This window comes from Mus pahari, chromosome 6 (genome assembly GCF_900095145.1).
Source record: "Mus pahari chromosome 6, PAHARI_EIJ_v1.1, whole genome shotgun sequence".
Taxonomy (NCBI): domain Eukaryota; kingdom Metazoa; phylum Chordata; class Mammalia; order Rodentia; family Muridae; genus Mus; species Mus pahari.
In genome coordinates this window covers 83,355,888-83,372,888 of record NC_034595.1, presented here as the reverse complement: position 1 = coordinate 83,372,888, position 17,001 = coordinate 83,355,888, and the positions used below count along the sequence as shown (strand labels likewise).

Below are 17,001 nucleotides of genomic sequence, written 5' to 3'. Positions count from 1 at the left end.
CTCACTCACTCATAACAAATTCAAAGTTTTAATTTAAAAAATTGAACATTAATATTTTGTAAATGATGTCTTGTTTATATGTATCTCTGTGTTTACATGTTCCTCTGGAAGTGATGTTACAGACAGTTATGAACTGCCATGTGTGTGCTGGGAATTGAACCCAGGGACCTATGGAGGAACAGCAAGAGCTCTTAACTATTGACCCATGTCTCCAGCCCCACTGAATGTCTTTGTATATTTACTTATTTATTTTTGTTTTATGTGTATGAGTGGTTTACCTACATTATGTTCATGCAATGCCTGCAGAAGCCAGAGAAAGGTATTGGATTCCCTGGCACTGGAATTATAGATGGTCGTGAGCCGACATCCTGGGTCCTCTGCAAGACTAGCAACTGTTCTTGACCTCTGAGAGCACATTTCCAACTGCGTAAATAAAAAAAGTTTTAAAAGTAAAACTTATGAGTTGAAACACTGTGGGTCAGGGGACCCCATATACCAGTCCTCATGGGAGAGCGAAAGAGTCTTAAGCTGTAACCCCCCCCCACACACACCCTTGCTCACACACACACACCCTTGCTCACACACACACACCCTTGCTCACACACACACACCCTTGCTCACTGAGTGTCGGCCACCTAGCTGCTCTGAAATCCCCAGGAGAAACTAAATGCAGGGCTTCGTGGTGCGCATCTTCAATTCCAGCACCTTGGAGATAGAGGCAGGCGGAGCTCTTGGAAACCAACCCTGTGTACAGTGAGTTCAAGGCCAATCAGGGCTAACCAAACCAAACCAAACCAAACCAAACCAAACCAAACCAAACCAAACCAAACCAAACCAAACCAAACCTAATCTAGATTTTAGGACATAATAACACAGCTGCTTGGAGCTTTTTCTCCCATCTTCCTTCCTTTTCTTCTTCTTGTTGTTGTTCTCATTCTCATTCTCCTCCTCCTCCTCTTCCTCCTCCTCCTCCTCCTCCTTCCTCTTCTTGGAAACAGGGTCTCACTATGTAGTCCAGGATGGACTATCCAGGGACATATACGTAGCCCAGGCTGGCTTGCCATTATTACCGACTAGTACCTCTGGTTTAATATCTCTTCTTCAAGGAGCATCACTTTATTTTTATTTCTTACAATAATAAATCGGCTTTCTCTGTTGTACACCATCGCCATCATCTTCCTCATAGTTGAGTGTTGCAAATGGTCAGATCTTTACGTTTTAAAAGTGAAAGAAGCCGGAGCAAAGTACGCAATGCCTGCTATTTGTTTCTGTTTTGAGACACAGGTTCTCACTATGAGTGAGGACAGTGGCTTCAGCTGATGGATTTCACAAGTCCTCCTGCACTCTAGGCTGGCCAAGGATTGGCCATGTAGCAGAGGATAACATTCAACTGATCCTTTGCCTCCACTACTCAAGTGCTGGTAGGTGAAGGCTGGGTTTCATGCACTCTACCAACTGAGCTAAAGCCCATCCCTCTACCCCTTTGTGGTGTTGGGTTTGAGCCTAGGGTGTTCTGCCTGCCAAGCAGCAGGCTGCTCTTGAACTAAATCCTAGCCCATGGCCATTTCCTTTCCACCCTCCTGCTCCTCCTTTGGGGGTCCCGGGATTACAGATAATCTACCCCATACAGATTGGCTTCTGGTTTGCTTTGTTTCTGAGAGAGAGGCATGCTACCCATGTAGCCCAGACTGGAATCAAACTAACAATCTTTCTGTGTCAACCTTTCCAATAGGTTGGGGATTACAAGTGAACACCTCTACACCCAGATGAATTTTTATTTAAAAAAAATTTTTTAAATGTGTATGGGTGTTTTGCCTGTCTATATATCTGTGCACCAAGTGTATTAATGAATTTCTATTTTTAAAGCTGGCCAACAATTTGAAGAATGCCCAGAGGCTATGATTCCCAGAGCCTGACTGTTTGCAGTCTGTGCTGTTCAACCTGTAGCCATCCTTGGTAACTATTTCTGTGTTAATCATCACTCTATCATCACCTCATTTACTATCTGTCGACTCCATGCCAGGCTCCGGCTCAGTACTTCACAGAGATGACCTCATTAATCTCCTAAACCACCTGTAAGGTCAAGCAAGGTTCATCGAGGTTGAGACACTTGCCTGAGGACACAAGGTATAAGCTGTACAAACAGATGCTAAAGGTCTGCCAGCTGATCTGCTGTGCTAAGGCACCACCTGTCTGTTTAGGCGATGCTCTGCCTGACAACTCTTATCGTTTGTTGCAGGATCGCTGTGTGTCGGGCACTGTGCTCCATTGGCCTTGATCCCACCCTTGACCACAAGTCTGGGAAGGAACTACTGTTTGTTATCATATGTATTTTAGGGATGAGGAAACTGAAGTGTTACTCATGGGGGTGGAGAACAAGTTGCAAACCCAATCTGATGTCACAGACCCCACTGTTAGGAACCCCTAATTACAATTCTGTTTTGTGGACCGATTGTAGGGTGATGGGGGAAGGGAACATTGCTAAAAACAAAACAACTGCCCCCCCCAAAAAAAACAACCCAAAACAGCAACAACAAAAAGAACTTTCTCCAATTAATCCAAAGTTCCACAGAAACCTCAAAAAACCTCCCCACCTCGCAGGGGGTTGGGGGCAGGATTTGTGAACTTGTTAGTGAGCACTGTGGCCTGAAGGTGGCAGCAATATCAACAGTCTCTAAGTTATCTGTCATTTTGTCATATGACATCTGTCATCCCAGCACTTAGGAGGCTCAGACAGGTGGAGAAGGAGTTCAAGGTAATTCTTGATCAAGTATTGGGTCCAGCCTGACTTACCTGAGCTCCTGTCTTAAAACACACCCACACACGCACACACACACACACACACACACACAAATCATAGCCAACTTTTCACTTCATAAATTCTATTTTTCAAAAACAGCATGGAAAAAAATTTTTGAGACAAGGTTTCTCAGTGTAGCCCTGATGGTCCTGAAACTCTATCTGTAGAACAGATTGGCCTCAAAGTTATAGAGATCTGTCTGCCTCTGCCTCTCGAGTGCTGGGATCAAGGTGTGCCACCACAGCCCAGCTCTTTTTTTTCCTTCCTTCCTTCCTTCCTTCCTTCCTTCCTTCCTTCCTTCCTTCCTTCTTTTCTTCCTTCCTTTTGATTGTTTTAACAAAAATGAATCTATAGAATAAAGTTTAACAATCACTGAGATTTGTCTGCTTCTAGATCACTACTAATTGAGAGATAGAAAGAAAATCTTTGTTCTCAGAACCCAGTACTCTCAAAAGAAGGGATAACAAAATGCCATTTCTCGGCAACTGAGGCTGTAGCTCAGTTGGCAGAGGGTTTTTTGCCTTGAATGTACAAAGCCCTGGGTTCAATTCCCTGGTAGCCTACAACTATAATCCCAGCCTTGGGGGCAGGAGCAGTGGAGGCAGAAGGATCAGAAGTTCAAGGTAACCTTCAGTTATGTGGTGACTTTGAGACCAGCTTGGGATACATGCAACTCTGTATTTCAAGTTAAAATAAAGTCAAGGACCATTTCTAACAAGTATTATTCAGCTCTCCTCCCTAAGTCTACAAATACAGATCAAAACATTTAAACAACATCAAAACAGGCCACTATGCTTCTCCAAGAATCTAATAGAACAGGAAAGCCTTAAACAAAAGATAAGAGGGGCTGGGCTGAGAAAGTGCTTGCTCCCAGCATCCCTCTGACATACAACACCCTCTAAGCTGAACTTTCCCCCAAAGCCTCCTCCCTATATAATTCAGACATTTTGGTCTCTCTGTATTTCTCTCTTCTCTCTTTCTCTTCCCCTTCTCCTATGTCACTTTCCCCATGGTGACTGGTCTGGTTCCTTGGGACCAGTGAACTCACCCACTCAGAAAAGTTTCCCAATAAGCCTGAGTTTATTATATATATTTTAATCTTATTTGAACTAGCTCATTTTACCAGCACAGAAATAATTTATCACTAATAAAGGAACCATTTTTCTGAAAAGCAATTCTGATTATGACAAGCCATACATTTTTGTACAGAACATTTAATTACAATTTAATAATAAATGTTGCCTGAAGGGCGTAACAATCTGGTGTCCACAACTCCACCTTTGCATTTCCAGCATTGTCATGATTTCTGTACACACGCCCACTTTCTATTTCTTTCTCTCTTTCTTGCTCTTTCTTTCTTTCTTTCTTTCTTTCTTTCTTTCTTTCTTTCTTTCTTTCTTTCTTTCTTTCTGAGCTATTTATTTATTTTGTATATGAGTACACTGTAGCTGTCTTCAGACACACCAGAAGAGGGCATCGGATCCAATTACAGATGGTTATGAACCACCATGTGGTTGCTGAGAATTGAACTCAGGACCTCCGGAAGAGCAGTCAGTGCTCCTAACCACTAAGCCATCATTTCTCTAGCCTGCACACCTCCATTTTCATGAGATGACGTTGAGGTACACACTGACAGTCATGACCTGTTTTTTTAGAAACAGCAATATAAGAAGGAAGTACTGAGGAAAAAAGTACATTGATTGATTGATTGATTGATTGATTGATTGATTGGAGAGCACATGTGGGCTACAGGGGAAAATATGGAGGGTGGAGGCCTCGGTTCTCTCCTTCCACTATGTGGGTTCTGGGGATCCAACTCAGGGCATAAGGTTTGGTGGTAAGTTGTTCTTACCAGGTGAGCCATCTCACCGGCTCAGAAGGGAAGTGCTTTTAAAAATGAGATTTACGTATATATTTTTTATTATGTGTTTGAATGTTTTGTTTATGTGTGAGTACCATATGCATGCAGTGCCCATGGCTGCCAGAAGAGGGCATCAGATCTCCTACACCAGGAGTTTAAGAAGGTTGTCAACTGCCTTGTAGGTGCTAGGACCCAGGTCAGCCAGAGCAGAACTTTAGGGGTCTTTAGCCCCTGACCATTTCTTCAGCCCTGGCTGTAGCCTCATTGGTCACTCCTAGTAGGTTATCTCCTTATTTGGTTTTAATTTGCATTTAGTTAACACCCTTCATGTATTATTTGTAAACTGTTTATCTTTCTTGCTACAAAGTGTATTCAAGCCTTCTGTAAAAAAGTAGAGTGGCTCAGCCTTTAATCCCAGCACTCGGAGGCAGAGGCAGGCGGATTTCTGAGTTNGAGGCCAGCCTGGTCTACAGAGTCAGTTCCAGGACAGCCAGGACTACCCAGAGAAACCCTGTCTCGAAAAACCTAAAAATAAATAAATAAATAAATAAATAAATAAATAAATAAATAAATAAAGTAGAGTGTCACTGGGCAGAGTTGGCACATGGCTTTCATCCCTGCACTTAGGAGACAGGGGCAGATGAATCTGGATCTCTATGTTCCAGGCCAGTCTGGTCTACAGAGTGAGTTCGAGGCCAGCCTGGTCTACAGAGTGAGTTCAAGGACAGCCAGGGCTACACAGAGAAATCCTGAATTGAAAACACACACACACAGACAGACACACAGACACACAGAGGCTATTTATTAATTTATTTATTTATACTAGGACTTGAACCTTGCACATCTTCTGTGCCAGGCAAGCATTCTACCACTGAGCTATCTTTTTTTTTTTTTTAAAGATTTTTTTTTTTTAAGATTTTTTTAAGATTTATTTATTTTATGTATGTGAGTACACTGTCGCTGTTTTCAGTCACACCAGAAGAGGGCATCAGATCCCCACTACGGATGGTTGTGAGCCACCATGCGGTTGCTGAGATTTGAACTCAGGTCCTTCGGAAGAGCAGTCAGTGCTCTTACCTGCTGAGCTATCTCGCCGGTCCTACCTTTTTATTCTTATATGGCCTTAAAACCCCAAAACTTATTTTTTTTTTTTGGTGACATGCAATTATTACGATTATACTTATTATACATTATTACTTTTAAATATTTATTTTTATTAATTCCAGTTGTGTACAGGTGAGTATTTGCATGCGGTATGTGCACATGAGTTCAGGTGCTCACATAGCCAGAGGTTCACATCCCCTGGAGCTGTAGTTACAGTTGTGAGCTGTCTGATACATAGTGCTGGGAACAGAACTTAGCCCCTTTAAAGAACAGCAAGTTGTTAACCACTGAGCCATCTCTCCAGCCATTATTATTATTGTTGTCCTCATTGTTGTTGTTATATTACCAGACAGCATCTGGCTGGCCTGCGTTGTTTTTTGTTGGGTTTGTTTGTTTAGAGACAGGGTCTCACTGTGTAATTCTGGTTGGCCTGGCCTGGAACTTAGTAGACCAAACTGATTTCGAACTCACAGCAATATCCCAACCCTTGTCTCCTGAGCACTTAGGAATACTGGTGTGTGACACCGCAACTGGGTTGTGATTTATTGCTATTTTTTAATGTTATGTATTGCGTATTTGAAAGGCATAAGATTTCTATGTTTCCCTCTGTATGTATCGAATGTATACATTTAGGTCTAATATGGGTGTAACCCATGGGTTTGGCATTTAAAAAGATCCTCCAGCAGCAGCAAGGAGGGGATCTGGAGGGTGATATAGCCCTGGAGCCTGGAATGAGTGCCACTTAGAAACAGATGGTGGCTTCCACTAGGTAATCGTTAGTGGGAAAAATATCCATACAGTTGGGAGTGGGGGATGTAGAATGTCTGCGCTTAATAGGCTGGGTTCTGTACTTTCATAAAACACCGCAGGTAACTTGTTTGTAAATTTTTGCACTTCAAACTGGCTCTCAAAAGTTTGAGACAGACTGGACTTCTTTTGTAAAGCCCTACACACACATCCTTTCTTGGGCATCGCCGGGAGAGTCTGTTCCCGAACGTGTCCTCCCAAGTCCCGAGACCTTGGCCTTGCTCAGAACTGGGCAAGCTGCCCAAATCCGTTTATATGCAGCGCACCGGACTCAGGCGGCGCATGCCCAGATGAGCAGAGTAGGGGGCCAGGCGCCTCGCAGCGGAGGGCCGGCAGTTCCCGCCATTTTGTCCCTCTCGCCACACCGCTGGCCACTGCAGTGGACTACAAGTCCCGTGAGGCTCCGCGGCGGCACTTCCTACCCTCACTGTCCGGCCCGCTCCCTCCGCCCCCCCCTCCCCTGGGGCCGAAGGCTCTGGCTGGAGCCAGGCGTCCAGAGACCAGGTAGGATTTCCGGGAGAAAGTGCTGTGGAGCCCGAGGAGGCAGCGGCGACCTGGGTAAGTTCTCCAAACTTGGGAAAGTGAGCACCTCTCGGGCGCGCGCAGCCGCGGCAGGCTCGGCTCGGCTGGGGGTCGCCGTCCAGGCCGGGGTAGGGGGTTAACGGCGCCCGCGGCGGTCCGTGCAGCCAGGGCGTGGCGGGCCGTAGCCTCCTCCCTCCTCGGCCCTCCCACAACGGTCCCGCGGCAGTGTCCCCGCCTGTGGCCGGCCGGCGCACACTCGCTCTCTCCGCCCCCCAGCCTCCGCGGGGCCCTTTTGTCTGCGCCGCTTTCCCCCCTTTTGTGGCAGTGCACGGAGTCGCGGTCTCCAGGGGAGCCCGCACGTCCTGCTGGGGACTGCGCCCTGGGGATCTGGTTACTGTAACTGGATCGGGTCAAAGTCCATCTTTCAAAAGTGACCTCCCTCAGACCTCGGCATCCTGGCTAAGCAGAGCCAGAGTCTTAGGAGCCTGGCATAGTTTCAGTGGAAACCTGGAAGTTATTGTCCAACTTCTTTCTTAAATGTCAGCCTCCGGTAGCTAGGGATCAACACTCAAGGCGCTTTTTCTCCTCCAGTGGATGGAGTCTAAGAAAAAGAAGTGAGTCTTGGAGCCTCAATCCCGGAAACCGAGAAAGAGTGGAAATTTGCTACGATACGTGTGGCAACTGGGATGGGGTGGGTGGGTGGGGGTGGAGTGTGTGTGTGTGTGTGGGGGTGCGGCGGCGGCGGCAAAGAACTCAGGCGAATCTTTGCTTCGGAAACCTGGAAATTGGAGGAGAGTCATCTTTCATTGCCTGCAGTCTTCGGCACTTCATTTTCCCACGCAGCTCCTCGACTCTCCAGACTACATCCTTTCTCTTTTTTAAACAAAAACTCCACAAAGAAAAAGTTAGCTCACTGAAAGCACCTGCTTTGTAGAAAAACCTAGAAACCCAGTAGATTCTAGAAAGCATTTTTTTAAAACCAGGTTGGAAAAAAAAATAAAGGCGATTTAGGGAAAGAGTGATAAAATATGTTTTTTACTGGACACCTCTGAATCGCGTGGATTTGATCCAGTTTGGTTAAGATAGTGGTAACTGTATGTTCCGTCGAAGAACGAATCTCGAGACTTAGCATAGGGGTAAAGCTTTATAAAGGCCAAGGTAGATATCCTTTGAAAAATTGATTAGTATTTCAAATTCCTTGAGTGAAGACAGTTGGGACTCCTTTAATCAGGAAAGGTGTTTTGAGACAAAATTCCCACCCTAGACATGTAGGCAAATAAAGTCTTCATTATTCTGACATTTCATAATGGAGATGACTTTGAGACTCTTAGATTGTGTTACTGTATCGAGGTGGAAGGTCTTTAATACAGGCTGTCAGTTGTCTTTCCTAGCTATTTGGGGTGGCTCATCCCTGTAACCCCAATACTATTGCGGCTGTGGCAGGAGGGGGAGCATGAATTCAAGACCAGCTAGGTCTGTGTAGACCTATTGTAGACAAGATCTATTGAGACCTTGTCTCAAAGAAAAAAAAAGTTTCTTAAATGTGTCTGGGAGGACGGGAGGTGGAGACAGTACAGCGGTGGCCTTAGAGAACTCTGTGGGGTTGGTTCTCTCCTACTTTCCTGTGGGTTCCTGGAACGGAACTCAGATGACCAGGCTCGCACGGCAAGAGCCTTTACCATCTGAGCCATTTTGCTAGCCCACAATTTTTTTTTTTTTCTGTTTTTTGTTGTACTGGGAATAGAATCCAGGGTTTTGACCGTGTGCAGCATGTGCTCTGGCACTGAGATTATGCCTCTAGCCCCAGCTATTCTTCAGTCACTGGGAATAGACATTAATTTATTTCCTTGAGATTGGGTCACTCTGGGCTTGAGCTCTCCACCTGCCTTTGCCTTTCCAAGTGGTAAGATTATTATGGTGGCACCAGCGCACCTTTTAAGCTGTGAATGTCTAGCAGGATCACTATATATTCTGGCTTATTTACTCAAACAGGATAGTGGCGTCCATGTTATTTTTGAAGAGTTGTATATGTTGTATAAACCTTATTAATACACATTGTATAGTTGTTACATCCTCACCACAATTCCGTGAGGAATTGGTTTTTACTTTACAGTTGATGCAGCCTTGCCTCTAAGATGTTAGGTAACTGGCCCACAGCCATACAGTTCGCCCAGGTGGGAAAGCTGAGCCAAAGAGCAAACCTAGGGCTTTCTGTTTCCTCAGATTTAGTGCAGCTACCAATCCTATGTCCACAAACTGCTTTAATTTGCTGAGATCTGAATATAAGAGAAAAAATTATGAAAATATTTTCCATTCCAAACAAACTGATTCATAAGGAACTGAAATTCATAGAACCATGAAGTCTTTTCCATAATATTGCTGCCTTCACTCTGGCTTGCTTATCCCGTATCTAGGCAGAATAGCAATTTTATGGGGCCTTGGGGACAAAAGGGTGAATTACCAAGTTGTGGTTTTAAGCTTTTATTAAAAGGTGGTTACATTTGAGGCCAGCCTGGTCTTCCTAACAAGTTTTAGGTCAGCCAGGGCTACACATTAAGACCATGTTTTGTTTAAAAAAACAAAAACAAAAACAAAAAAACCAGAGGCAGGTGGATTTCTGAGTTTGAGGCCAGCCTGGTCTACAAAGTGAGTTCCAGGACAGCCAGGGCTACACAGAGAAACCCTGACTTGAAAACCCAAAAAAAAAAAAAAAAAAAAAAAAAAAAAAAAAAAAAAAAAAAAAAAAAAAGACAGAAGATGGTTAAAGGTTTGTTAAAAAATTATTTATGTAAGAGAAGTAGGTAAGGCAGCGTTGGCTCCTGAGACCTAACTCTGAAAACAACTCAGATGCATGTACTTTTTTAGAGTATGCTGAGTTAAAAACTTTTGGTCAGACTTAACCTGCAGCTCAGTCTGGGCTTTCTGTCAGTACATGCCATGAATGTGACTTCAGAAACAGCAACCTACTTCAGCTCTTGTACTAAATTGTGAAGTAAAATGCATAACATTCCAGTGGAATTGAGTCAGTGGAATTGGTCTAGGTTCTTTCTGTTAGTTTTCTGTTTGGGGGATAGGATTGAAATAGAGCTTGTATGTAGCCCAGGCTACCCTCCACCTCACTGTTGCCTCTGCCTCCTCATTGCTAGCCTGGGAACTAGCTTAGCCTGTGCACTGATGGATGTGCGCGTGTGCTTCAGCTCTGCCTTGTTTTGGTACTGTAGTGAGGAAGGATTTATTCCCCACTTCTCTCTTCAAATGTCAGTCTGTTTTATTTCCAGATCCATCTTTTTGCTCATGCAGCCATGAGTGAGAGTTAACGCTTTAGGTCCCGAGGACAGAGCAATGAGACTGTTCTCACCTCTGAGGGTTCCAGACCTTACAGACTGATTCCAGGTTGGGGTAGGAGAAGAGACAGATGGTAAATGCACACTAAATATAAGTCTCAATCATTGTACAGCCAGCTTAACCTCTCTCCTTTCCCCCAAGTGTTGACCATGCCTTGTTTGCTTGTTTCTTTCTTTCTGCCTTGTTTGTTTTTAAAGATTTACTTATTTTTATATGCATGAGTACACTGTAGCTGTCTTCAGACACACTAGAAGAGAGCATTGGATTCCATTACAGGTGGTTGTGAGCCACCATGTGGTTGCTGGGATTTGAACTCAGGACCTCTAGCAGAGCAGTCAGTGCTTTAACCACTGAGCCATCTCTCCAGCCCCAGCTTAATCTCTTATTTTTAAAATTAACTTGTTTTGTTTGAAACATGGTCTTTCTTTATATAATAGCTCACATTGGCTTGAAACTCACTATGTACCTGAGGCTAGCCTGGCACTAGGAATGATCCTTCTGCCTCAGTCTCAAAAGTGCTGAGATATAGGCCTGTACCACATGGCTGGATTTATGTCACATCCATGGGCCTTAGGTTTTCATCTTGAAAATGGGGCTAATGGTTTCTTGCTTTACCTAATGGAATGTTTCCAGGAATGGCCTGAGCATTTTCTTCTTCTCCTCTTTCTCCTCTTCCTCTTCTTCCTCTTCTTCCTCCTCTTCTTCCTCCTCCTCTCTCTCCTTCTCCTGGGGTGCTGCTGCTGTTTCTAGCAAAGGAAAAGTGAGTGGGTGGATCTTGGACCAAGAGTCTGTCCCCTTGTAAAACTTGGAGGTGGTTTGGGGGGGTGGGGGAGGGGATGCTGTTTTGTTGCCATGCTGGAGCCTGCATATGATAGATGGGCAAATTCTATATTTCCACCCTCTCTTTTGCATCTTAATAGGTGCTATCTCTAACCATTTATGGAGACCTTTTTCAAAGTATCCTTTACTAAAGAAAATTTGTTTTTATTTTTTTTCAGTTGTTGTCATAATGACAGTTCTAATTACCACTGAGCTACATCATAGGATAAGATCTTATTCTTCATGCTTATTGTTTAGCACACAGCTTGGTATTCCATTTTTCTTTTTCAAGATTTATTTAATTTTTAAATTTTATGTGTGTGTGCTTGAGTATGTGCATATGTACCATGTGCCTGTGAGTTCTGTTAAAAAGGGCATTGGGTCCTCTGGACCTGGGATTTTAGGCAGTTGTGAGCCCTGATGAAGGTGCTGGGAATCAGACCCGTGTCCTCTGTAAGAATAGCCTTTGCTCTTAACCACTAAGCCCCTTTCCAGCCTCAGCTCTGGGTGGTTCCTTGGAACATTATTCACTCAGTGTCCCATGAGTGAAGGAATCTCAGAAGTGGCCAGGTACAGTTTTGGAGAATATCAGAACCAAAATGGATCTTTTATCTAGCAAATATTTTTGTTTTGCTGTTGTATGGTAGGGACTACATGCTTCATGAACATGATGATGTAATGATGTATAGCACAGTCTCTAACACTTTAAGGTATTTCAGAAATATAGCAGTTTAATGGTGCTAAATAGGGATACATTTAAAAATAGATGGGGATCTGGGGCTGAGATGGCTCGGGCAGTAAAGACACCAAGGTAGGTTAAATTGTGTTTAATTCCTGTAACCCACATACATGGCAGAAGGAGAGAACTAACTCATGCATGCTGACTTCTCCATGCATGTTATGATCTGCTCATGTGCACAGTCAGACATACAGACAGACAGGCATGGGTGTGCGTGCACGCACACACACACATACACATACATACACAGACACAGACACAGACAAAATAAATAAGCTGGAGTTGGAGAGATTACCCAACAGTTGAGAGCACTGTGTGTTTTAGAGTGGATCCAGGTTTACTTCCTAGCACCTACTTCATGGCTTATAACCATCTGTAAGTCCAAGGATTGGATGTCCTCTTCTGGGACACAGGCTCACATGTGGTGCACATATATACATACATATAGGAAAACATGTACATAAAATTTTTCAAATGAAAATACAATTTAGAGCTGGACAGTAGTGGCACATGCCTTCAGTCCCAGCATTCAGATGGCAGAGCATGGTTGGGTTCTGAGTTCGAGGCCAGCTTGGTCTACAAAATGAGTTCCAGGACAGGACAGCCAGAGCTATACAGAGAAATCCTGTCTTGAAAAACCAAAAAAGAAAAAAAATTAATTAATAAAAAAAATAAATATATAAAATTTAGATAGGGACTAAACAATTGTATTGTTTTGTTTGAGGCTGGGGTCATACTTTATAGTATGACCCTTGTTGGCCTGGACCTCACTGGCCTTGAAATTGCAATGATTCTCCTGGGTTTTGGGATTAAAGGCATGTACCAATATGTTTAGTTTAATTTGTTTTGAGCTAGACAGTAGTGGCTCACATCTTTAATCCCTGCACTCAGAAGGCAGAGGTTGGTGGATCTCTGAGTTCAAGGCTAGCCTGGTCTACAGAGTAAGTTCCAGGATAACTAGGGCTACACAGAGAAACCCTGTCTGGGGAAAAAGATTGTGTTTTGGTAAACAGTACAGGAAGCAGTACACACGATGGTTTTTCCCTTATGGTCTTAGAGTAAGTAGGAACTCAGGCACCTGCCACTCTCCCTACTCCACCACCTTCTTTTAAGGTGTCTGTGTTCACACAGGTGCATGACTGCATGTGGAGTCCAGAGGCCAGCCTTGGATACCCTTCGTCAGATGCATACATTGTTTGAGACGGGGTCTCCTATTGGCCTGGAACTCTTCAAGCACGTCAGGCTACCTGGCCAGCAAGCCTCAGGAATCGTTTTGTTCTAGCCAGCATATCTTCTGGTGACTAGACTCAGGTCATCATGGTTACAAGACAGCACTTTCCGGAGGAAACTCTCCCAAGCCCTAAGGTTATTCCAGGTCAAGGGAGTTTTGAACATAAGAGTGGAATGGAGGGTAAACATGTTTAGCTGTTTGTCTAGGGGAGAGAGTGGTCTGGAATGCAGAGTGTGTTCCACTTGAGTTTCAACACTCTGATTCTGATAACCCCTCCAGACAGCTTGAACAAAGCGTGGTGTCCACCCTGGACGTCTGGACACACACAGCAACCATGCACATGAACGGCTTGTCACCTAGACTCCTGTCCTGCTGTGGTGGCTCCAGGGGGCTTAGCTGAGATTGGCAGTGAGTTTGGGCCACACTAGGCACAAAGTTCTAGGCCAGTCTGGACAAAATTAATTAGACATGACTCTTTTTTTGTGCTGTTAGAAACCAAATCCTATGAAATGAGATTTCCATTGAGCTTCATATATAGATAGCCCTTTGGGTCTTTAGATTCAGTAGTATATTTTTTTTTTTGGTAGTTGATTTTAAATCTTCTAAGTTTAACAGCTAGGAATTCCTTTATATTTCCTTTTTTTTTTTTTTTTTTTTTTTTTTGGTTTTTTCGAGACAGGGTTTCTCTGTGTAGCCCTGGCTGTCCTGGAACTCACTCTGTAGACCAGGCTGGCCTCGAACTCAGAAATCCGCCTGCCTCTGCCTCCCGAGTGCTGGGATTAAAGGCATGTGCCACCACGCCCGGCTTCCTTTATATTTCCTTTTCTTCCTCTTTTTTTTCTCTTTTTCCTTTTTTTTTTTTTGTTTTGTTTTGTTTTGTTTTGTTTTACCATGTACTTGTGGGCTGGCCTAGAACTTGCTATGTAGGCCAAGCTAGCCTCTTTTTTTTTTTTTTAAAGATTTATTTATTTATTTTATGTATGTAAGTACACTGTAGCTGTACAGATGGTTGTGAGCCTTCATGGGGTTATTGGGAATTGAACTTTAGGACCTCTGCTGGCCCCACTTGCTCTGGCCAACTCCACTCGCTCAGGCCCAAAGATTTATTACTATACATAAGTACACTGTATCTTCAGATGCACCAGAAGAGGGCATCAGATCTCATTAGGGGTGGTTGTGAAGCACCATGTGACTGGTGGGATTTGAACTCAGGACCTTCAATTGAGCAGTCAGGGCTCTTACCCATTGAGCCATCTCACCAGTCCCCAGGCTAGCCTCTTAACTCATAGAGGTCAGACTGCCTCTGCTTCCTGACTGTTGGGATTAAAGGACCAGTCCTGGCTCAATTCAGCTTTTTTGACTGCTTTTTCCTGCCTAATTACAAGCCATACTTTCCTATTTATCTGTTGACTCGCTGGCTTTTTAGACCCTTTTTCTTTGACTTTACACACATACACACCACATTACACACAGGGACATATGTACTGGCCATTTAAAGTAATATGATCTGGCAGCTCTGGAATAAACTTACTTTGCTGTGGGTTTCTTTTGGCCTTGCTTGGTGGCTTTCTTGGACTAAACTTGTAAAGTGTGTTCTTCGTTCTGTGTACCAACTGCAGTCTGCACTTGTTTGGCTTAGTGGTTAAGTAATGATTAGACAGGGGTTTCCCTAAGTGCTGTGAGCCAGTAAGCTCCCCAGCTTTTGCTGAGGGCCTCTGGTGAGGCCTTACTACCCATGACATGGCCGTGGTGGGGGCACACATAAGCGGGGAAATGGTCAGGCACAGGTTTTTATAACAGCTTGCCCTCTCAAAAACTTAACAGTTCCCTCAAAGTACCTAAGAGTTCTCTCTCCATTATGTCCTAGCTCTTAAAGGTTCAATTTCCCAATACCAGAACCCTGGGGACAAGGTTCTTAACACATCTAAGCCTCAGCAGGCATCAGCTCAGAGCTCTTGATTCTGTACACTAACATCTCATTCTTTCCCATTCAGGGTCCTTCTGTTGGTATACCACAGCACACATAGGATGCTATACAACAGCACATAGGATGGTATACCACAGCACACATAGACTGGGATACCACAGCACACATAGGATGCTATACCACAGCACACATAGGATGGGATACCACAGCACACATAGGATGGGACACCACAGCACACATAGGATCATATACCACAGCTTCTGTGGTAAACTAGCTAGCTCTGGAGCTGGGCTACTCTGTTGATTGGTAGGCTGGTCCTCAGAGCTTTCTGCCATCTTCCTGCTAGGGAGATGAACTTTGAAGGTTACCAAGGATACTTTGAGGCCTTCCATCTGCCTGTCAGATGACCGTTAATCTCTCTTACCTGTTTGTTTTCTTTTTCTGTCACAGTGGTTGAGCCTGACAGTAATTTCTCAATCCCACTGTCATTATAGTTGCTGTTTTCTTGTCTTGCAGTCAAGTAGTACTATCCTTCCCATGATACCACCTGCCACGGCTAAAACTCTTAAGAGTTGGACTCGCAACACCTTGTGCCAGGGAAATCTGTGCTGTATGTCTGACCCTGTATCTGCCCTGCCCTGTAGTCTACAGCAGACCCCATCTTTTTTTTTTTTTTTTTTTTTTTTTTTTCCTTTTTGGTTTTTCTTTTTTTTTCGAGACAGGGTTTCTCTGTATAGCTCTGGCTGTCCTGGAACTCACTTTGTAGACCAGACTGGCCTCGAACTCAGAAATCCGCCTGCCTCTGCCTCTGCCTCCTGAGTGCTGGGATTAAAGGTGTGAGCCACCATGCCCAGCTCCAAAACCCCATCTTAAACCCAGTTCTCTCTGCTAATAATCGATTCCAATTAGAGTTTACATTCATACTGCTGATCAGGGAATGTGCTTAGGACAAGACCATAGAGAGATTGGCTAGGAAACTGGCCTGGGCACAAAGCTAGATGCAGATTTGACCCTCAAGAAATTGAGTAAATATTTATATTCAGTCAAAATTCTTAGCTTGACATGGTATTGGAGACCTTTAATACCAGTACTCAAGAGGCAGAGACAGGAGCAGTTCCATAAATTGGCAAGCCAGCTACTAAGTAAAACCTGGTCTCTAAAACAACAGCAGGGCTGAAGAGATGGCTCAGCGGTTACGAGCACTGAGTGTTCTACTAGAGGTCCTGAGTTCAGTTCCCAGCAACCACAAAGTGGCTCACACCCATCTGTAATGGGATCTGATGCCCTCTTCTGGTGTGTCTGAGGACAGAGTACTCATATACATAAAATAAATAGATAAATATTTAAAAAACAAAACAAAACATTTTTCTGTTGCTTTATTTTCATACGTGAGTGGCCTAAATTTAGATTCCTGTACCTAAAAAGATAATTTCTTCTATAAAATTACTTCCCTCCCTAAAAATATCCTTCTTATCTCTGCTCAGAGAAGCATATAAGTTGTTTTGTTATTTATGTAATTAGCTTTTGAGGCAGGGTCTTTTTATTTAGGGTCCAGATAGCTCTGGCTATCTGGAACTCGGTAGGTAGACCAGGCTGGCCTCAAACTCACAGACATCCACCTGTCTCTGCCTCTCAGGAGTGGGATTAGGGTGGTGTGCCACGAAGCAGGTTTGTTTTTGATTTACACAAAACTTGGCCCTTTTCTTTACATACCATTAAATGCGAGATGGAGATTTAACATGTTGTTGGAGACTGAGGATAATGTATTTAAAAATGGAAAGTAGTGAGAGCTTGTCTCAACAAGCAGGCAACAACACACACACACACACACACACACACACACACA

The 17,001-nt window shown here is 43.9% G+C and overlaps 1 protein-coding gene across 3 annotated transcripts in view; it reads left to right on the top strand.

Moving 5' to 3' along the window:
* The first annotated feature begins 6,937 nt into the window (after positions 1–6,937).
* The window catches only part of Phactr4 (phosphatase and actin regulator 4), a 74,921-nt gene continuing 64,857 nt past the window's right edge, over positions 6,938–17,001 (top strand). For 2 of the 3 annotated variants that reach the window (XM_029540163.1, XM_029540162.1), the window contains exon 1: positions 6,938–7,130. The gene's annotated coding sequence lies outside the window, so the exon portion shown is untranslated. Of the gene's footprint in view, positions 7,131–7,625; positions 7,709–17,001 lie in introns of those variants that run through there. The other variant, XM_029540160.1, reaches the window with a different exon arrangement.